Source organism: Equus asinus, chromosome 21 (assembly GCF_041296235.1).
Source record: "Equus asinus isolate D_3611 breed Donkey chromosome 21, EquAss-T2T_v2, whole genome shotgun sequence".
Classification (NCBI taxonomy): Eukaryota; Metazoa; Chordata; class Mammalia; order Perissodactyla; family Equidae; genus Equus; species Equus asinus.
Window position 1 is genome coordinate 17,571,032 of NC_091810.1, and position 22,484 is coordinate 17,593,515.

At 56.9% G+C, this 22,484-nt stretch overlaps 1 protein-coding gene across 7 annotated transcripts in view; it reads right to left on the reverse strand.

The window, feature by feature from the left end:
* Positions 1-20,960, reverse strand: part of SLC6A1 (solute carrier family 6 member 1) — a 41,941-nt gene extending 20,981 nt beyond the window's left edge. The window contains exon 1 of one of the 7 annotated variants that reach the window (XM_044754958.2): positions 20,787-20,960. The gene's annotated coding sequence lies outside the window, so the exon portion shown is untranslated. Of the gene's footprint in view, positions 1-13,950; positions 14,234-20,307; positions 20,461-20,786 lie in introns of those variants that run through there. The other 6 variants (XM_044754959.2, XM_044754956.2, XM_070492762.1 and 3 more) reach the window with 6 other exon arrangements.
* Positions 20,961-22,484: the final 1,524 nt, after the last annotated feature.

Below are 22,484 nucleotides of genomic sequence, written 5' to 3' on the forward strand. Positions count from 1 at the left end.
CTGACCACCCGACTCTGTCCAGCCAGTCAAAGCCCTGTCCTGGGCATCTGGCTGGGACTGAGAAGGAAAGCTGGCCTCTGCAGCGACTTGGGAGCTCTGAGGCAGCCGTTTCTGCCACCTTGTACCCAGAGTAGCAGAGAGAGCTGGTCTGCTGGGGAGGAAGGAAATTCAGAGCTCAAAGATGGAGAGAGTCTTGAAGGTATTCTACTTTGCCGTTCCAGGCTTACAGACTGCCCGTGTTCCTGCTCTCGGAGTTTATCACACATGCCCACAGTCATCAGATGAATTCCCCAGTTTTGCTCACCTCGGCTCAGGGGGCTCCTGCTACAGTCTTGAATCTCTGCACACACCCCTCCCACCCTTGGAGCCAGTTCCCAGGAAGGCCCGTGGCTGTGGGACAACGTCTTCTGGCGTCCACTCTGGATTTACTTGCTGATTATCATGGAGACTCAAATCAAACTCCAAAATCTACTGGGCTTTTGAAACTGGTGCTGTGCATGGGCCCCAGGACCGCCCGACACCACGTGGAGAAAGAGAGAGAGGGAACCGCCAGGTGCCGCTGTGGCCCAGCTCCCAGCGAGCAGGCGGCACAGCAGGGCGCGTTCAACAGGGTGAAACCTGGTGTGTGTCCGAGAAGAAAGCATCCGACATCAAGAGGAAGGTCGGCAGGTGAGGGGAGGGAGCGTTCTGGTTCACCGGAAGTGTGTTCCGTGGTCCTCTCTATGAGGATACTGAACACCTCCTTGTGCCAAGCTCAGAGGGATCAGAGACAGTGGCTGCTCTGAAGGACACACCATGAGAGGACATACACGTGCGATTTCCAGAACACAGGAAAGCAAATTCAGATGCAGCCAAATGCCTCTAACTGCCCTAGGAAGAGCCACTTAACCGTATCCAGAGTTTTCCTTCTGGAAGGTGTGCAGCATGTGAAGATCAACAGTGTAAAGCCACGGATTAATAAAACTGATGCTGCTCTCAGGATTCAGATTGAGGTCCTTCAACATGCAAGGCAGCAAGACCACCCCAGCGCTAAACCAGCAGGAGCTCGCTCCGTCCCACACTTAACGGCCGCGGCCCAAGTTACTGCACCTCTCTGATCCTCATCTGCAAAATGGAGGGGCAGGGCTAACAGTAACACTGCCCCCCCAGGGTCGGGGTGGAGATTAAATGAGGTCATGCACGGAAGCAAGCGTGTGAAAGAACGTGCTCACCGCGAAGGCTCGGGAAACAGCCTCTGGGCCGCCACTGTCTGGGTCCGGATTGGGGGTTCTTGCTCTGGTGTTCACAGCTTCCCCAGAAGGCCATCATGGTCACGGTGATGATGACAGCAGCTGCCATGTATGGAGGGCTTGTGATTCAGGCCCGTCAGCGTCCTTCAGCATCTTCAGAAGCCCGATGGAAATGGTCCTTTTGGTCGCCATGGGAATACTAGCTCATAAAAAGGCCAAGCCCTTTGCTTTGGGTTCTTGTTAGGCCAACTCAGAGTCTAGCTGATCAGCTTCACTCATCAGACCCAGGAGTGGGACATTTGTGTATTTGGTTAATAAAAAAAAATAATTATTCTGTGACAAATAAAGCCTGGTAAGAAAAAGCCCCAAACCTCTCCCAGCCGGGAGGAAAAGGATACAGGACCTGCCAGTGAGGAGGCCTGGCCCGCAGGTGAAACGGCGCCGTCCAGGCAGCCACCTGGCTCTGGCGCCCGCGGGGAAGAGCCGCAGGGGCCTCGTGACTCCTGCCACCAGGCGGACCACGCGTCCCTCTCTTGTGAGAAGCAGCACGCAGAAGGCATGGGCACAGGCGAGTCCACGCAAGGGCCCGGCCATCTTTCCAGAAAACTGTGACCTGTGAGGCAGAGGCAAGCCCTCCGCCCGCTGTCCCGTCCTCTTTCCTGAACAGGCTCGGCGCCTGGCCCGGGGAGCTGCCCACCGTGGGCTCTCCCTCCCGTGGGACCAGGCCTTGCCCTCTGCCACCTGCCGGCGGAGCAGGGGCAGGAGAGGCCTCCCCGGCTCGGGATTCAGGTGCTTTTCCAAGGCCTCCTTCCAGAGTCTTCCAGTTCTTCCTCATCAGGTGACAACGCTCCGTGGACCGAGAATCTGGCCACATGGTCCTCCAGATCCTCACTGAGCCACCACCAGCTGAACTCCACCGGAGCAGCGGTCAGCCGGGCACTGTTACTGTGAATGCACAGGGGACAAGCCCTGTATCCCCCACCCATCGCTCACTCCTGCATTTGTTCAGCAAGCGCTTACCGAGCACCTGCTGTGTGCCTGCACGGAGGGGGAACAACGGTCTCAAGGGTTTTGTGTTCTGAACTACACCCTGGTCACCAGAGTTTGAATCAGAGAACTAACAGGGGCCAGCGGAAAGATCCAACATTTACTGAGAGCCTGACGTGTCCACAGACCTGGGCTGGACACGCAGGTTGCGAGGACGGATGGGACGAGGTCCCTGACATTGACAAGGAGGAGAACTCTCCCTGTGTACCGTGATAAGTGCTGCAAGAACGTATGCACAGACTCCGCAGGCCTAGGAGGGATGCGTGAATTCAGCCAGAGAAGGTACCCCAGGCAAGGGGACATCTGAGCCGGGTTTTGAAGGCTGAATAGGTGTTTGTCAGGCTCAAAAAGAGGGAAAAGGCATTCCAAGTGGAGAGAAGTGCGTGAACAAAAGTAGGGAGGTTTGAAGCTGGGAAGGGCCTGGAAAGCCAGGCTAAGGAACATAGGGACCAACTGCAGGTATGGGACATGGGTGATAATGGATCAGATTAGTATTCCAGAAGAGTCCCTCAGAGCAACTCTGGGAAGGATGGAGTTAAAGAAAGAGACATGAGGCAGGAAAGTGGTGAAAATATTCCCATGGTGCCACATCCTTCCTCAGGGTGCACTCTGCGACCAAGTCCTAAAGCCATGGATAAAAAACGGGGCCAAACCACGCAGAAAGAACACCTCTGCCAATCCTGAACGAGGAGATGCTTTGGAGGAAAAAGAAAACATGTGGGTTTTGGAAGCTGTAGATCAGAAGTGGCAAAATGGGTCAAAACTGGCCCTTGGGCTTGTTTTATTTGGCCTGAACAAAAATTTTTTTCAGTTTGAATTAGGAGCCAGAAATGTGACTTTCTGGGATACAGTATTTCAAACAGAAGGAACAGCAAGTGCAAAGGCCCTGAGGCAGGAATAAGCTAGGCATGTTTGAGGAACAGCATGGAGGTGAGGGTGGCTGGAGTCCTATGTGGGAGGGGACAGATCTAGACAGAGGGGAGCAGGGGCCAGCGCACCCAGGTCTCAGAGACCACAGCAGGAGTCCAGGCTTGACCCTCAAGGGGATGGGAGGAAGGGAAGAGTCTAAGCGGTGGGGGTGATCGGACTTCCGTTTAAGAGTCTCCCCCTGGCTGCCCAAAGGAGGCTGCAGAGGGGCAGGGGGAGGAGGGAGGCTCCTTAAAAGGCTGGGAGTCCTGGCAGAGATGCTGGTGAACGAGGCAGCTAGGGCAGAGGTGGGAGGAGTGGGGCCGGGGATCTAGCCTGGAGGTGGGGCCTGCAGCCTTGCCGGCGGCCTCAATGTCAGCAGCCCAGCCCTGGGCCTGAGGGCAGGCTCGGGGAGGGGAGCGTGGGGCCCCCATCCGGGACAATCCCCCTCTGTCCCCAGGGCCGGGGCGGGGTGGGGGTGGGGGTGGGGGGGCTTAGGCAGAGGCCGAAGGGCGGAAAGGCGGAGGCCAGAGGCTGAGAGCTGCCATTGTCTGGCGGGCTGGGCCCCGAAGCCGCAGGGCAGGGCGGGGAGGGATGCGCACTGAGAAGGGCGGGCCGGGGAGGCTGGCCCCTGCTGTGTGCAGCTCCCGGGCTGTAATTACAGAAATGCCTGCTCGCTGCAGCCCGCGCTCACACCGCTCGCTTTTCTTTCTTTGTGAAACTCTGCGGCTCAAGAAAAAAATTAATATTGGGTTTGGCTTCATTCCAGGGGAAACATAATGCAGTTTATTCTCCGCTTCAGGGAAGAACGCCAGGCTCAATCAATGGGACGAGGATTTAGTGAGCATCTGCTGTGTGCCAGGACCCATGCCAGCTCCCAGCCAGGGAGAACAGCCAGCATTTATTGAGCGCCTGTTGTGTGCCAGGCACTTCACAGGTGTGATGCCATCCAGTCCTCATTCCATCTCTGTAAGCCAAAGGCTACTTCACCCAACTGACAGATAAGGAAACTGAGGCTGGCTGGCCTGGGGCGACTGTAAAGGAGTCGCAAACAGCTTGGTGACTCAGGGCCTTGCTTCTCAAAGCGTGGGTCTCGGTGGGGCAGCACTGGCGTCCCCTGGCAGCCTGTTGGACATGCAGACTCGTGGGCCCTCTCCAGACCCATGGACTCAGAAGCTGCATGTCAGCAAGGTCACCGATTCGGGGGCACGCAGCAGCTCCAGAAGCTGGAGGTCAGGGCTGACCCTGGCTATTCCACAGAGCTTGATTCAAACCCCTGTGGGACCAGGGGCCAGATATTCAGCTTGCCTGAGCCTCAGTTTCCTCATCTGTAAATAAGAACCCCTAGACTTTATAGGCTTGCTGTAAAACTCTGAAGCGAGATGACGCATGGAAGGAGGCGAGGCGGCAGAGGGACGCCTGGCACACAGGAAGCGCTCAATAAAGAGCAGCTCAGATTCCCATTCAAAGAGATGAATAGCCGAGGAAGTGCTTTGTAATTGCAAAACGTTGTACAGATGTGAGGACTGATTAATAGCTGCCGGCCAGGTGCAGAGGTTAGAGGGCGGGTGGAACCGTGCAGGTGGACGGCAGGTGCTGTGGGTGGCCCTGGTGGTCAGGGAAGGCTCCCTGGAGAAGGTGATCTGATGGAGAAGGGGCAGCCGGAGAAAGTCTCCAAGGCCTTAGGACTCCTCTGGGGCGAAGAGTCAATCTTTGCCAGGGTGCAAGCTGCAGGCAAGACAGACAGCTGGGGGTCTGGATCGTAGGCCCTCATCCTTGGACCCTCAGCCAGTGGGACTTGGGGCCAGGACCTATGCGACCTCCTTCCTGGTCCAGACTTGTTCCATGCCACACCAGTACACCTGGCCCACACCAGCAGTCTACCAGATGAAGGAAAAGGCCCAGAGAGGGCTGGTGGCTCGTCCAAGGTCATACAACACACAAGTAGTACGATCCTTACAGACTGCCATCACCCCAACTCTCAGCCCACTCCACATTCTCACTCAAGAAATGAAGGGCAGCAGCTCTGCGTCTTGGTGCAAACCCCTCAGCTGCCCCAACACCCCTGAGACATCATTTGCAGACCTGGGTGCATATCTCAACAGCATTTATTTGATGTCTACTCTTCACAACATCCCAGCGTGACTTTCAAGTAAGTTACTTATTTGCTCAAAGTGTTTGTTTCCTCATCAGGGAACAGGGCCAGCAGTAACCCTTCACACAGTGCAAGGACTGGATGTGAATTCCCTAGCGCTGTGCCCAGCCCAACAAGTGCCAAATACATTGAAGCTAAGATGATTAGTACTTTCATTTTGCAAATAACGGTGCTGAGGCTCAGAGAGGTCAAATGACCTGCCCAAGGACATACAGGATTTAACCCAGGCCCTCTGACTCAGTCTGATGGTATCTGCTCATCCAGCAGGTGCCCCCCAGACACTGGCTGGTGTGACACTCTCTGAAGCCTTTAGACGTGGCCTTGTGACCAATCCGAGCCTGCCTACTGGGTCCCGGAGGGAAAGAGATGGACCTGCTGGCCTCACAGCCCCATGACAAACGAGGACACTGGGGCTCAAGCCCTTCCCCTCTGCTCGCAGCCTCCGAGAGCCTGGAAGTCGGGTTTCCTAGGCTGCCACCACAGTCCGAATGTAGGAGAAGGCCGGGGGACACCCGCATCCCAACAACTGGACTGAGGACAAAAGGGGCCTCAGAACTGCCAGAGGCCTCACTGCCCCTCTGGGTGAAACAGACTCCAGGAGCCACAGTTCTCTTTCTTCTGTGGTTGCATAAAAAAAATCCCAACCTTTCATTAGTAAAGAGGGAAGGAAAAGAAGAGCTCAGAGTGCGGCAGGAAGTGAGCTGGGCACACTCACCAGCACGCCGGGGCCCGCTCGAAACACTGTGTATATATTAACTAGCTATTATCACCCCCACACTCCCCTGCCATTTTACTGATGGGTAAACTGAGGCGCAGAGGGGTAAAGGGACTTGCCAGAGGTCTCCTAGCTAGGAACTAGGGGCTAAGACGTGAACCCAGGCAGCTGGCCTCCTGTGTCCACGCTCTTCCCGCTCTATTCTGTGGTCCCTCGTAGGGCGCCTGTAGAACCCCCAGGCCCCACTTTGGGGAGCTTAAGAGTGGCCCTTCTCCAACAGACGACTGCTTCCAGGACAAACCCCCTACAAGAGAGGCTGCCGGCACTGGACCCTCTGAGGTCTGGCTCCAGGAAAGGCTAACTTGTCACCGTGGTCATATCGGGCATGCTGTGTAGGTGTCCCAGGAGCCAACGCGCAGTCACATGGGATCTGGGCCGAGCAGCTCTCCCCGGGCCCCTGGGGCTGGGGCTCTAATTCGAGTCCTCTGGGAGGCAGCCAGCCCGGGGGCGGTGATCCCTCTGGGAGCCCCAGCTCCCCTCCAGGGCAGACACTGCCCCGTTGGCAGCGGCAGGGGGCCGGCCTCAGGGCCACGTCTGCTGGGAGGTGGCCTTTCCAGGGGCTGACAGGGGACGAGGAAGCACAGTTAGTTTGAGACTCTAGAGTCCACAGACCCTGGTTTGAATCCCGCTCCACACTTTACTAGCTGTGTGATCTTGAGCCAATCTCTTCCCCTCTCTGTGCCTTGGTTTCCTTCCACATGCAAGGAGAGGAGTCGGGCTTTGACTTCTAGTGCCTCTTCTGACTTCCATCCTCATTCTCATCTCATCCTGCCCGTCTCACTCACACCAGCAGTAGTCTGTTAACATCTGTTCTGGCCCCTGATTGTCTGCAGTGCTCAACCGAGCGCCTCGCTTCGTTCAAGGCAATTTTCAGTCCAACCCAGCCCGCATCGACCGTGCACCTCAGGGAGCCGAGTCCCACGCTGCGTGCAGGGGATAAAGATGCCAGTCGGAGTCTGAGTCCAGCCACCACTGAGCTCTCAGGACAGCTGGGAGATGGCGTGGATAGCCAGCATCCACGTGATAAGTTCTTCCTAGCCCAGAGAAGGAGGGAGGGTGCCCTGCTGAGGGGCCAGGTTCAGGCAAGCTTCTGGGAGGGGATGGCACTGGGCTGGTGGAAAGGCACAGAAGCGGGGATGTTCTTTTTATAATCACAGCTGGAGAAGGAGGACTGGAATCCTTGCTCTGAACCACACGCCTCACTGCTTCTGGTCGATTCCAGGCAGAGGGAGCAGGGTGACCATGCAGAGCGTACTCAGAGTCAGTAGGAGCCTGGCTTGTTGGGTAGAATTGGGCGATTTAGGCAATGTGGCTGGGGAGGTGGCCAGTCACAGTAAAGGGCTCTGAGTGCAGGAGAAGGACACGCATTGTACCCCGTGATAAGAACGATGATCACACTGCACGCTCATTAAATGCTTAAGGTGTTCGGTGCATTTCATGATTGATCGTATTTACTCTCATGAGACCCACTGCACAGATGTGGAAACTGAGGCTCAGAGAAGTACAGCAACTTGCCCACAGTCCTGGATCCAGGAGACGGCAGCTTGATTCCAAGGCCCCTGCTTCTAACCAACCGCCCCTCCCCACTGTGGGCACTGGGGGTCCCTTGGGGACCACTGGAGCTTTTAAGATGCGGAGACTTGATTGGATGCTATTTGGCAAGAGTCTGACAGCTGTGTGAGGGAGGGAGAGGCGGTGGGGGGATGGTGACTGAGCTGGGACCGTGATGGGGGCAACGGCGAAGGCCCCGTCACTCCACACAACCTGGCTCCTCTGCTGACAAATAGCTCATTCTTCTTTCCTAGGTCCCCAGCTACACTCCCTGCTCTGCACGAACGGGACCTGGGTCTTCACCTTGCTCTGCTTCCCCCGCAGCCACTCAAACAGTGCTAGACGCATCCGTGCTCTCCTGCCTTCCACTCTCCGTCCAGGGGGCATTGTTATCACAAGGCTCAAGAAACGTCTGCTTCAGAGACGATGGCACGGGGCGCCCGCGCAGTGGTGTGCTGGCAAGTGTGTAACAGCAGGCTCTCAGGAAAGCAAACCGAAGGCCCGATGTGGGGCGTGTGCTGATGTCTGTGGTATAAACGCTCCCCCCACGGCCAGGTCAGAGCAGCCCCAGGTCACAGGGCTGGGAAGAGAGAAGCATTTTCTGCGAGCAGGCTCTCGATCGTCTTGTAAAGACATCACCTCCTTGGCTGGCACCAGAGCAGACGCTGCAGCCCTGTGGGGACAGCCTCAAAGGGGGCTTAGGAGTTGGGGGTGGGGGAGAGGAGCACTCGAGGGGTAGGAGAGAAGAGGGGGCAGAAGGATGGGGAAAGGAGAGAGGAAGATAGGAAGAGAGTAGCAGAGTGACAGGGAGAAGGGCCCAGGAGGGATGAGGAGGAACACAGAAAGAGGAAGAAAAAGGAAAAAGAAACCCTGAGGATGAAGCAGGGAAACAGATGTGTTGTTCCTTTCCCAGGCACTAACCAGGCTCCGCTCTGTGCTCTCACCAAACCCTCCTGAGGACCCAGGGAGGGAGGGAGCCTACGTCTCAGCAGTAAGAAACCTGTGGGTGATGGAGTCCAGGGTCGCAGTGGTTGAGGAGCTGTGACTGGAACCCAGGCTGCGGGCCTCCCCCGCTGACTTCCTTCACTGGGTCTAACCGGACGTGCTGTGGGCCAGCCCATGGGTCTCAGCCTCCAGCGAGGGCTCAGGCACCTGCCGAGAAGGGACCCTGTGTCCCTGTGCCAGCACGGCGGGAACCCATGGGGGCACAGGTCAAGGTGCCCAGCCTCGGGGCCCTCGCAGTCCTGTTCCAGGCTGTGTCCTCCTTCCTGCCTTCCTCTGCCGGGTGTGGGGAAGTCTCCGGGACTTCTGTTCCAGGGGACGCCTCTGAAAAGGCCCTGGGCTCAACCAGCCAGAAAAGATTAATCCAGATGAGGAATAGTGACATGATGACCACCTGGCATTCTTTTCAATGGCTCTTGGCCTTTTAAGAGACACTTGTAAGAAAACCAGGGGGTTAAATAACGGTTCTCTCCAGTTCAAGTTGTGCTTGAAGGACTCTGAAGGACATTAGGATAAAGACCTTAAGAACTCAGATTTGGGAAAAAGAACAGCATCACACAGCAGGGGCTGGCTAAGCTAGATGACCGTCTGCAATAAGCCGCATGCAGACAAGCAGCCCAAAAGGAGAGCAGACTCTGTGTCACAGAATGGTACTGCAGTGACGGTGGCCCTGGGCATCAACACGGTTCGTTATCAGGCGTCCACACCTGGGACTCTGTTTCCTCCTGTCGACAGCTCTGCAGGCTTTATCAGCCCCATTCTAGGGATGAACACACTGAAGCCCCAAAGATAAGCCGTCTGGACCAAGGTCACGCAATGTCACAATAAGAAGCACCAGAGAGCTCAAGCTGGTGGCCTGTGAGCCAGATGGGTCCCACACAGGTGCTTGGTTGCGTGGCATCAGCTTAGAATTTTAAAACCTGAATTTGCATGCTTTATTGGAAGGAGAGTGGGGATGTGTTTTCCAGTTTACCGCAAGTGCCACTATGACTGTCATCTTGTCCCTGTCCTCTTTCCTCATATCTTTGACCTGCCTGGCTCTCAATGGCCTTTGAGCTTGCGATCCTAATATATATGGTGCAATCCAGTCACTCCCGAGAGTCCCTTCTCTAAGCGGTGAAGAAGATCACCACCGCCCCTTCTCCAGGGGCTATGCAACACTCTTGGGGTGGTGATGTTTAAAAAAGCACGCTCAGTATTATATTTTATATTCGGAAAACAACCCATCCTATTGTTCTCTTAATACAGGCGCAGTTGGATTTAAAAAAAATGTTGAGACACTGCTTTCGAATATTTTGCAAGAATGAGGAGGGCGTGTATTTCCAGTCGATTAAGGGTCAGATTCCAGGGTCTCAAATATTTCCCACACGAGAAAGCTGATTTTATTGTTAAAAGACTCCAGGGAATGCTCACTTCAGCCAACGCATCTGTTCCTGATTCATTCACTTCACTTTCCAAAGGCATCTTTATAGTATGCATTCCTCTTGTTTGTAAAGTGAAAAATCCCATGCAGCAAGGAGAACATGCCCATCTGGGAGAATGGGATGTTTACTGAGCAAATTTTCTTAAGACCCACGAACAATGAACAAACTCATGAATAACTTCCGCTTGGGAGGTCAAAGAGTGTTCAGAGATTTATTTGTCTCGCCTGCGGGAGGGGCAGGCAGAACAGGGCCGCGGTTAAGGGCACCGGCCCCGACTCTCAGCTTGGATGCCCCGTGACCACATGACCTCTAAGACAGAGGTGATACTGTCTACATTTAGGGCCACTACGAGGATTAAATGGGAGAACATGTCAAGTGGCTAAAACAGAACCTGGCACATAGTCAACACTTGACACCTGCAGATGTTATAACAAACCCCCTCACTGGGGCTGGGGCTGTTTTTAGAGAGCAATGGGAAAAGCCCTGGGCAGGAGGCACAGCGACCTTAACCTATTAGGCAACAGCACCAGGGTGTGATGGGAGCCCATGGGAGAGGCTGATCAAACCAAATTCTCAGAGCAAACTGTTCATTAAACATGATTCACAAAGTGGACACGTGTATCTGTCCTGCAATTAGCACATTCCTTTAAATCCTGGTTAAATGTCACTGTGTCCACTGCCCAGCGAGTGAGTCTCCCGACCCCTTTCCCACCCGCGCAGGGCGGCTCATGGCTTCACACCCTGTCATGCAGCCTCCGGATCAGCAGTGAACAGGTGACCCTCCCTTTGCGGGATCCAGGAGCAGGGTGCTGTCTCCGGGGGTGGATTTGCTCAGACAGGTTTGTGGAAACAAACAAAATGGTTGCTTGCATCCCAGCCATCAGATCCCAGCTCTCAACCGCTGCTCTGGAAGCAGCCAGTGCCCACGTCCAGCACCCTCTTTCTGCTTCCAAAACAGAATGGGGTTGTCTGCCAGCTCGCTGCACGTCTCCACCAGCATGCAAATGGTGCCCTGTGGGGTTTCACAGGGTGTTAACCCCATGGTCTCCCATCCCCGATCGGGGAAGTGAATGCATGGCGCCAGCTGTGCAGAAGAGAGACGAAGAGTGTGGGTGACAGTCTGTATTTTCCACAAGGGTTTGCAGTGCGGGGTCATTTAGACACCTGCACGGAGAAACGCCGTCCCTCCCAGGGTGGCTGTCAGAGGCTCGAGGCACAGGACATTCGCAGGGAGGTACGTCAGTCACGCTTTCCGAATGCAAAATATTTATGTGTATTTTTGGTGATAGGGGCTGTTCATTTGTTTTACTGATATGCATCAGCCTGCAATGAGGAGCCGTGTTATTTATTGTTCTTGTACTTGTTTCAGCCAGTTCCTCTCTTCCAACACCACAAATTGGAAGCAATACATGGTTGGAAGCAGACCCTTCTTCTAGCTAGCCCCTCCTCTCTGGTTATAATAACAGCTCTGTTGATTGCACTATGCCCAGGAGCCAGGCTCCACGCTCTACCTACCTTACCTTATTTGGTCTCACCACGATCCTATGAGGTAGGTCTGTTATTATCTCCATTTTGCAGATGAGGACACGGAGGCTCAGAGAAGTAAGGTGACTTGCCTAAGGTCACACAGTTAGGAAGTCGCAGGACCGGCTCTGACTTTGGCTCCAAAGCTGATGTTTGTAGCTGCCTTGCCCTACTGTTTCCCCACTACCCCAGGGCTGGAATTGTCCTCCCGGCCATCACATCACAGTCTCCAGGAGCACTCTCTCAACAGTCTTCAGAGGGGTCTAGGTGCTCCGAGCACTGGCTCCCTTCCCCGTCTTTGGGGGTGCCCCCTCCAGGCCCTCCCCTCCCCACATCAGTCTGAGGTTGAAACCCCAGCTCCACCCCTCGCCTGGCTGTGACCTGGGGAGAGTCACTTGACCTCTCTTCCCCTTACTTTGAGCCGCCTCCATGAAGTGAAGGTAATTGTCCCTTTCTGGCGAGGTTGTAGGAAGGATGGAACTAGACAAGGCAAGTGTCCCCAAAGCTGCCCCCATCCCCACCAGCCCGAGCCCCCTTCCCGGGGAAGCTCAGACCCTAGACACAGGCCCCTCCGCTCTCGCTCTCGCTCTCGCTCTCTCCAGCAGCTCCCGAATCAGCATTCCACACACATCCCTCCGCCTTGTGCAACGCCATTATCTCCGAGGACACAGGCTCCGTTGTCAAGGCAACCAGAGTCCTTCCACCAACTCTATTTAATAATTTCTCAACAGCGGAGCTGCGCCGGCTTGGGGCAGGGGAAAGAGCACTGGGTCAGGGTTTAGAAGCTCTGGGTCCCAGCAGCTGTGGGCCTAGGACTCAGTTTACCCATCTGTAACACGGGCGTCTGAAATGGGTGGGTTTTGTGACTTTCTCTGGCCTAGAAAAACCCTGAGAAATGGCTTCCGAGGTCCAGGAAGTGGGAGGCAGGGGACCAGAGCTACTGGAAAGGGGTTGGAGGTTTGAGTGACATTTTAAATCCACGAGAAGAACCAGAAGTCACCTTTGGTGACCGTGTTCTCTCCTTCTGCTGAATTGCCTCCAAAATGTCACTTTTCAAACATTTATGCAATCTCTGTGATCCACCGGGTTCAGGGCTGGGGTTGGTTAGGAGACAGAGTTTTGCCTGTAGCCATCACAGCCCTCACTCTGCCCAATTTGCAAATGTGCAAACTGAGGTTCAGAGATGGCAAACGGGTTGTCCATGGTCACCCAGCAAGTGGAAAGTCCAGCCGTCCAGAAAGGCAGGGTTAGTGATGCTAAGAGAAGAGAGCCAGTGCCTGTGCTGGTCCCTCTGCCCCACTCAGCCCATGGCTGATCCTGCTCTGGCCCTCACCTGCGCTGCTTCTGGCTCTCACTTAAGGAGCCATGTAGACAATCAAATCGAGGTAAGTATCTACTACGTGTCTCCCACTATACTGGGTGCTGGAGACGCCAGGAGACACAGCATTTCTGCACTTAGAGAATTTACGGTTTTGACTGTGAGCAGCACTTCAAAGGGCAGAAACAACACCTGGTTTATCTTCGTGATCCACAGTAGGACCCAGCACACAGTAGGTGCTCAAAATTTTATTGGTCCAGTTGTTTGCCCACATCTGCCCCTGAAGGTAACTTCTCTAGACCTCCCAGAGGCCTCTGAGAACATCTCCCAAAGCAGCCACCCACGTTCCCAGCTCCAGGGAGCCACTGCGGGCCCCGTGCTGGGGAGGGGGCCAGTGTGAACGAGGCTTTGTGACTCCTGGCTGGCTCCAAGGTTGGGGAGGGGGCAGTTCTGCTTTGGCCCAGGCTGATGGCACAGCTTTTAGGCACAGCCATTGCCAGCCCAGCGGCGCTATTTAACTCCTCCGGGGCTGGCGTTTTACTGAACACCCGCGGCATAATTAACAGCGCGGCATCTGCTGTCATTAGCGGCATTTGCTGCCGTTTGGAGAAAGGCTCTTCTCTTCCCCAGTCATTAGTCTCGGGAGGCTATTAGTGGGAAACAGAGGAGGAAGTGGGGTGTGCAGCCTCCCTTCCTCCGCCCAGAGAGCTGGCGCCCGCATCCAGTCCAAACCCCTGGGCTTTATGGCCTAGAAAGCAACGCCCAGAGAGAAGGACCCTGCCACCGACCGCAGAGGCTCGAGGCCAGCCCCACCACAGGCGGCCCTCCCACTCCTCTCTCGGTCTGCCAACCCAGGCCTCAGGGTCCCGCGGACCGGGAGTCAGTCAGCGGGGTGACCTTGGGCAACCGTGAGCTCCCTGGGCCTCAGGGTCCCTCTTGAGGCTCCTGGGATCCTGCTTGTAAAGAGCTCGGCTCCTGCCGGCGCCACAGTCAGGGCTCGAGCTCAGGCCTGTACGTACCCGATCACTGGGTGTCACAGCGCGGAACCAGCCAGGGACAATGGGCACGGAACACACGTATGCGTTGATTCCCGTCCTCAGCAGATACTCTTTAGCAAGACTACAAGATCTTCCCCAGCATCAGCCCACTCCTTCTTTTTAATCACAGGTGGGTCCTTGGCCTCAAGCTCTGGAAGCATCCGACATGGGGGCCAAAGGGCTGCAGGCAGGATGGAGGCCACTGGCCTTGGGCTTCAGGCACTTTGGTTTGTGCTATTTACCCTCTGCCTCGGTGAGTCCAAGCCCCCATCTCCGGCACTGCGCTCTGCACTCAGGCGCCTCCCAGAGGCAGCGGGAGGCTGGAAAAGCACTCAGGGGTGGCACCAGCCAGACCTGGGTTCAAACCTGTGAGCACTTGGCCGTGTAACCAGGGTGAGCGATTCCCCCTCCCTGGACCTTGGGGTCCTCGTCCGGCGAGGCGGACGGTAGCACCCGTCCTAGCATCGTTCTCAGCAGCCTCGGGGGGCCCAGGACTGGAGTCCAGAAGGCGCTCCATACGGGGTGCACAGGGCCAGGCTAGCCATGCAGCCAGGGGACGCGTCAACCCCTCAGGGATCCCTGCCTCCCCCCGCACCTCAGAAGGGAACTCTGATGCATTTCACAGTCTTCAGCATGGGCATCAGTCCAAGGGTAGAGGGGACGTGGGGTAACGGCCAGGATGAGTGGCTGTCCTCCCCTCCCCGCTTGGCTGGGTACACTCAGAACCACACGGCTGCTCCTCTAGCAGGACCCGGACGGCCTGAGGCTCACGGACGAACGCTTCCCCACACCCTTCCCAGTTCGTTAGATCCTTCCAGACAACCCACAGGGTCCCTGGTGTTCATTTCTACTCAAATCCGTCTAGATAAGCACGCTTGTGTGAGTGCATGTGTGTGTGAGAGCAGTCACCCCTTTCTGTCCTCCCCCGGCCACCACTGGGGGGCCCCTGACCAAATGAGGACACTTCAGAGCCCCAACTCTGGGCCAAGGGGACGGTCGCCTCCAGCCAGAGTTCAGGGAAGGTTAGAACCAGACACTGAGGTCCTCTCCTCCCCCATGTTCCCAGGCTATCCCACCATCTCCGACTGTGTTCCGTCTCCCACAGATCTGGCCCCTCTGGCCACCTTCTCAAGGGGCTCCCTGGTGAATTCGGATTTGGGCTTTGTCGAGATGATTCGCATCTGCTGGAAAACCAGAGGTCGGGGATGAGGGTGCTCAGGGATCCCTGAGCTCAGCTTCCCCCTCCAGAGGACAGAGAGAATCACGGCAGTAATAACGTGGTCACCTTCCCCTGGAGCTCCCAGGGCTGCTGCAAACTTCAGTGGAGAGAGCACGCGGACGGTGAAATTCTCCATAGGGGTTAAGTGTGTGTACTCACGTGCGTGCAGACAGGCCTCATTTGAGTCAAGGTCATTCTGATTTGGGCTGTATGAGAAAACTAGTTTTTTAAAAAAGGTCTCTTTCCGTTTGGCAGAAGATTCCTCTCCAGGATATTAAGGACCATATTTTCTTCCCCTGGAATACTTCATACAGGATCAAAAGAAACAAGAGCTACATTTTTTTTTGCAAACTGTAAAGTGCTGTTCTGATAACCGGGGGGTATTGTCACCAGCACTAAGTTCCAGCACACCACATTACTGATAGCAAATGTCGCTGTTCACTTCCTCACGGCTGCCGCCCTCTCCCTGCACAGAACTTCCTTACCAAACAACAAGGCCATGAAAGCAACCTGCTGTCAATGTCTTTGGGGGCATCTCTGACCTTGAATGTCCCTCTGGTCAAGGCTCAGCTCTCTCAGGAGCTGGCATGCGACACTGACCTTGCAGACGCTATGCAGCTGACAGGTGGGCAGAGCTGCAGGTCACTGTCCGAGGCAGCCACTAACTCCTGCATCTTCCAGTCCGGCCTGCGTGCCAGGATCCTATTCGGCCCCGGACGCTGGGGGCCCCTCCTGCAGCCAAGAGGGCCACTGGCACCCTAATGTGGCCTGTTCCACCTACCTGCACACCCCCTGCTCGCAGAGTGCCACAGCCAATTGCTCTGCAAGACCTGGCCTCCTTGTAATTTCCAATTTGTGAGAAATGTAAAAATAGAAGGCCATTCGCTGCAGGCAGCTTGCATCAAATCGGATGCCACTTTCGTGTCATGTCAGATCACGGTAAACGGAACTGATGGCTTCGTTGGCCGCTCTCAATGGCTTCCAGAGCAGCAAGAGGGTGGTGACAAATCGGGGGACACTTGAGAGTTAGGGGAAGTTGGCCAGGTGCACAACATCAGCACCAGCTTTAAACAAGTTCACAGTACAGGTCACGAACATGCTGTAACAGAAGGCGCCGGGGTGTGAATCCCAGGTCTGCAACTTAGCAACGGAGGGGCCCTGGGCACAAATTCCTCTCTCTGTGCCTCAGCCTCCCCAGCTATCAACCAGCAGCTGCCGAGTCGCTGGCCTCCCCGGGCTGTGGCATGGTGCAATTGACAGAATGGCTGGGGCAGCGTCCTCCAACTGTGCACCTCCTTAAATGGGGCATCGTGGTCCTTGCCAAGGCAGCAAGGCCAGGGGCATTTCCAGAGCGGAGAGGGCAGCCCCTTGCGGTCGCATTTGGGTTCCAGGGCCATTGATTTGCCCAGCGATCCTGCAGCAAGTGCCTGAGCCTCTCTCTCAGTCTCCACACCTGCACAGGGACGATTCCACTACGCATCTCACAGGGTTTGGTGAAAATTAAATGCAATAATATAACTAAATACCCAGCACATTCCCTGGCAGATCATCAGCTTGCAATAACTGTCATCGAGGATATTATCATTGGAACAACGTTAGTGGGTTTTTTTCTGTTTACGACTGAAGCCAAGTCGCTGCTGAAATATCACAGCTTGCGTTCGCGCCGACCATCTATGCCAGCACCCTTCTCTCCGCTAGGAGCCGGCTGGCTTCCCGCTGACTCTCAGCCCCCATCCACGGCTCCCAGTCTTCGGAAGAGTCGGGAGTGAAGAAGCTGGATGTCCCCAGGCCCACTGAGGCACATTTCCCCGGGAAGCCCTATCTTGGGGTCCACAACTGGCCTCTGAGCCTTTTCCCCTCTCAAGCACCACCCTCCTTCCTTCCACCTCCCAGTGACCTTCAGAGAATGGGGCAAAGGTGGCAAAAGGACCACGGGTGCGGGGCCCAGCTGAGGAGCCGGCGCCAAGGAAGACTGAGGGGCGGTGGACAAAAGTCAGAGGAGCCAGCCTGAGAGGGGCCTGCGGCTCTCAGCAGGTGCTGTCCACTCCAGGCTGTTCTCATCACGGCAGGGGCTGCGCTCTGCCCACCTTCTCCGGGCACAGAGAAGCTCAGGGGACTCTGCACGGTGGAACTGAAGGGGCAGTTCTGACCTGGGGAAAGACAGGCTGCTGACCCGTCTCCGTTTCCATCTGGGGAGCCAGGTGATTAAGCAGCTCTGACTGGGTTTGGCGTTGGGGCTGCGGCTGGGGGAAAGGGCTTAGGTCACAGGGAAGGAGGCTGGGCCAGGGGACAGGGAGGCGCTCAGGCATCTCGCCTGCTCCCAAGGACAAAGGGGAGGGACTTCGGGATGCGGAGAGGCTGGAGGCTGCAGGCAAGGCTTCACCGACTGGTGTTGACACTCAGCCTGTGCTCCTCACACAAGCAAGAGAGGGGGAAAAAGACCTCTCCGAATTCCAAGTGGCTTGGGACGTCTCTATCTCAGCTACTGAGCTCCCAGCCAAGTGTGGGAACAGAGTCTTTATGTGATGGTGAGAAGCCGCCTGACACTGTGCTTTATTTAATGTTGCTCTTAGCATATGCTGGGAGGATGGAGGAGCAGCCATTGCTCAGAGAGCAGGCCCAGGGGCCCCCGCCAATCATCAAATCTCGACCATCAGCCCACCACCACACTTTATGGAGGTGAAAGCTGAGGCCCAGAGACCCAGCAAGGGGGCAAAGTGTTGGCCTGGAAATCAGAAGAGCAGGGTTCGAACCCCCACCCTGTCTCTTCCTAACTGCGTGACCTTGGGCAAGTCACTTGCCCTCTCTGTACTGTACTTTCCTCAGCTCTAAAGCGGGGATTAGAATAGTTCCTGCCGTACTAGGTTACTGCAGGAGTTAGAAGTAGGCACAGTGGAAGCTGTCCGTACTCCATCCTTCCTTCCAACGGGAACGAGAGCTTACAGGAGGTCACCTGGCCAGAAAACAGCAGCACCCGGGCTCAAAGCGCCCCCATCCAGGCTCGTTCCTGGTCGTGGTCTCAGAGGCCACATTTTGCAGCCTCCCCGGTTCAGTGACATAGGTAGATACTGCAGGGAGGTCCACGCCAGCATCGTCATCACCTTCCATCCATGCAGGCTTTACTCTACAGCACTTATTGAGTGCCTGCTGTGTGCTGGGCCATGCAGAAGCACACTCACAGGATTTGGAGCGCCGGGTTGCCAGGCACGTGGAATCTGCAGAGAGCACAGCTACTGTGCTTCTTTCAGCTTTGACGGACTTGCTTTTTCCTTGTCTTTACCCTCCGAGTTGCCTCCTCCTTGGCCTCTAGACGGCCCTCCCAGCCCCATCCTGAGTTCCTCGGGGCCCCACTTCTCCCCAAGCCTCCAGCCCTGGAATAAAGGGTCGCACATCAGGAGAGAGGGTTCCCGCTTTCTCTCCCACAGCAACTGCCTCTCTCCCGTGTGGCTCCTAGGGATTGCCCCATTCTCCAGACGCTCTGCCAGACAAGCCAGGCTGTGTCCCGCTGCCTGGGACTCTCTGTTTGTCCTCCGAGGACTGGCCACTGCACCGGCGTTTGGCTGGAGAGAGAGCGCTTTCTTTGTCTGCCGCCTGCCTGACAATTTATTTCTCAGGCTCGAGGGAGGCTCAGCCATTTTGCCCAGGCTGCTCTGGGAAAAGGTCCCTCCCCATCCTCCAGGGACTTGCACCTCCAAGGGCAGGTTCTCCTCTGCCTGGGGGAGGGTCTGAGGCTGCAGGACCAGGACCAGAGCAGCAGCTCGGTCAACCCTTCCCAGCAAGATTGCTCCAAAGAGAAAGAGAGACAGAGTGCCAGATGCCTGTAGTTTCACTGACCTCCTTTGTTCCGGAATTTGGAAGTTGGGGCAGCCTTTTCAGACTCCCTTATGAATGCATTTCCCCCGAAGTTCCCGAAGAGAGGATCTAGGCAATACCCATGCCCCCTCTCATGCCAAACACCCACCTTGTGTGTCACAGAAAAAAGAAGGTCCACCCTAAAGTCCAATCACATAGCCTGACACAATCTCTGATTTTGGGGGTGTCACCAAAACTCGGAGCCATTTTATCCAGCCCCCCCCCCCCTTCCGCCAGTTCTTCATGGGGACGAGGCTGCACTTCCCGGAGGAGGGAGGGGGAGCTCCGGCCCCACACAGGAAAGAAACTGTGCATTATCCCTTGGTTTTAGAAAATCTGATTTTCTCCTTGGGGTTCACATCTATTTGGGGAGGAGGTTAGCTCAGAGCCCCAGTGGCCGGTTGCTCCGTCGGAGTTCTGGTATGAAGATCAAGTCAAGTCAGAACAGGGCATCTGTGGGTGTCACCCCTGGGAACATGCGGGTACAGATGGGCCACAAGCACGGAGATGCAATGGTCACTGCCCGAGGGGCAACCGCGGTGGCAGGGTCGCTCCTGTCCCCATCCCCGGGAAGTAACTGTCGGGACATAAGGCGTGAGGGTGACAAGGGGCCCTGTGGTAGCGAGGAGCCGCAGCCCTTGAGCCCTCTGGGGGCGCCCCTCACCCCACATTCCTGGGAAAGGAGTTGGGAGTGCGGCGCCAGTTTGCGTGCGCTCAGCCCAAGCTGTGATGCGCGTTTCAGCCAACATTTCTTGAGCGCTTGAGCTGCCCCAGGATAGACAGGAGGTGCCCCATTCCCAAGTCACCTGTCCCCCATAGCGCTCGGAGAATAAATGAAGGGCACAGCTCGATCTCGGCGCAGCTGACCCCGAGACGGAGAGGAGGCGCAGGTCCCCCAAACGCTCTTACCATTCTTTCCGGGGGGGCCCCGCCATCCCCTGGGGAGTGGACGCGGCGCTTCGACAGCTCCAGCAGAAACCAGTGCCAGCCGGGGGCGGGGGCGGGAGGGGCAAGGGGCCCCGCGACACGGAAAGGGCATGACATTCTCGCGACCCCCGCGGAGTCCCCAGCCCTTCACCCTCGCGCGCCCAAGGGGAATGGCCGGGGCGCACGCCGACGGTCGAGGCGGGACCCCGGCTCCTGCTTGTGGCCCGCGGCGCGGCGAGAGCGGGACTTGGCATCTCGGGGTGTCCGCCCCCGCCCCGCCGTCCCGTCCCGGCCGTCCCGGGCTCCGCGCCCCGCGCCCCGACGCCGCCGCCCGTTCCTACCTGCGGCCGGGGCTGCGCTGCCCGCGGCGGGCGCTCGGGGCGCGGGCCGCTCCGGGTCGGGCCGCGCTGCGCTCCGGCTCCTCGGCTCCTCGGCTCCTCGGTTCGCGCAGCTCCCCGCAGCCTCGCCGCTCGCTCGGTCTTTCGAGGGCGGGCGGAGGGACGCGGGGAGGGGGCCGGGGAGGGAGGGCGGAGGAGCGCGCGGGCGGGGAGATGCGCCCGGAGCCCGCCCAGCCGGGGAGGGCCCTGCCCGCCCCGCGCGCTCCCGGCCGCCTCGGCGCAGCTCCCCGCCGGCCCCGTCTCCTCCTTCCCCCTCAGCCCCTCTCCCTTCACCCCTTCTTCTTCCCTCCTTCTCGCTCCCACTCCCCCTTCCAATTCTCCCCTTTCCCTCTACCCCCTTTCTTCTCTCTCTCCTCCCTCCCTCCCTCTCCCAGCATCCCCTCACCCTTCTCGCCTGCTCCCCTCTCCCCTCCTCCTCTCACTTTCTCCTTCCTTCTCCTTCAGTCCGTGGGCCTCTTCCCTGCCTTGTCCTGGGGTCAGCAGTCTGTCTGTCCTGGTCTCTGTCTCCCAGTCCTCTTCTGCATGGATTTCCCTTTTGGCTTTTCTCTTTCCAGCTTTGCAGGTCTGCTTCTGTTGGTCTGTCCTTTTTGTTTCTCTTTCTCTGTCACCCTTTCTCTCTCTGTGGGTCACAGGCCCCCTCAGTGTGGATGGGGTGGCTCCTGCCCCTCTGCTCTCCTCCCCCGGCAGCCTCCCCTGCCTGTTACATGGAGCCCGCTGCTGACCTGGAGCCAGCAGGCTCTTGGTACCAGGCTGGGTGTGAGTGCGGCCGGAGCGCGGGCTGGGGAGGACTCCCTGTCTGCCGCCAGGGGTTGGACGTGGAGACACCGTGGCTATGTGTGTGGATGGACAGAAGGATAAACAGATGACCAAAAAGGCAAACACAGCCTGGAAAAACACCCAGGGAGGGCGGCAGAACCCCCAAGACACCTTCCTCCTTCTTCTTGAGGTTTCAGGGATTGTTCCAGAGCAGCCTCTCTCACAGCCAATCCCAGCCCAGCGCCTGAGGACTCCCTCCCTCCCCTTGCCAAGTCCTGAACCCCCCCTAACAAAGGCTCCTGGGAATGGGGCCACTCTGCCCTTCCCTCTGGGTTCCACGAGGACTCACAGAAAGGATTCCTGCTCTCCAGCCCTGACCTGCCCTTCACCTCCTCTCTCTGTCCCCAGGGCTAGCATTTGCTGACTGACTTGCCACCTCCCACCCCTCATTGCCCCTCCCTCTGGTCATCCACCCTGGCGTCCCACAACACACCGTGCTCCCCAAGGTCACCCTGACTTGTGCCTCTTTCCCCATGCTGTCACCCACAAATGGGGAATCTTGATATCTTCCTTCACCCCCCCCCACCCCCCACTGCTCACCAGCTCCCGGTGCTCCTGCCCTCCACTGGGACTTCAAGTAAGTACGTACTGAGCTCCTTCTACCTGCCAGGCACTGTCCTAGGCTCTGGGGACACCGTGGTGGACAAGACAGGCCACAGAGCTTGAGGTGGTCCTGGTCCAGCGTGGAAGGTAGGCTTCTGTCAAATACCCACACAAGCTCAGACTGGCAAGCTCCTCCAGGAGCTCACATTTCAGGGGACCCCAGTCCAGCTTGAGACGGCAGAGGAAGGGTTCCTCAAGGAAGTGCCATTTAGGCTGAGGGCCACAGGATGAATAGGAGCCGTGTGGCGGAGATGTGGGGCACAGCTTTGAGCAAGGATGTGAGGGTAGCAAAAATGGAAGCTATTTTTGCTTACCTGACATTCATTTCAACTTCTTTGGGTGAGAGCACCTCAATTTTGATTTGCGGGACTTCCCCTCCTCCACTCATGTTCCCACGGTTGGGTGGGGCCCCTTCTTCCAGAGGTGCACGTGTGACCCGGGCACAGCCAGGGCACGGCCCCTTGATCTCGATGGGCGGACATGTGACATATACTGGGTCAACGAGAGCTCTTCCTGGGACTTTTACTAAAACTATTGTCAACCAGAGGCTTGATCTCCACCACGGTTCCTAAGCCTGGAGCTGCTGGCAGCCTTCTTTGTCACACCTTGAGCAAACTCTGCCTGAAAATGAAGCCGACAGAGAGGAAGGCAGAACCAAAAGATGGAGAGTGGACTGAGTCCTGATGAATATTGTTTGAGTC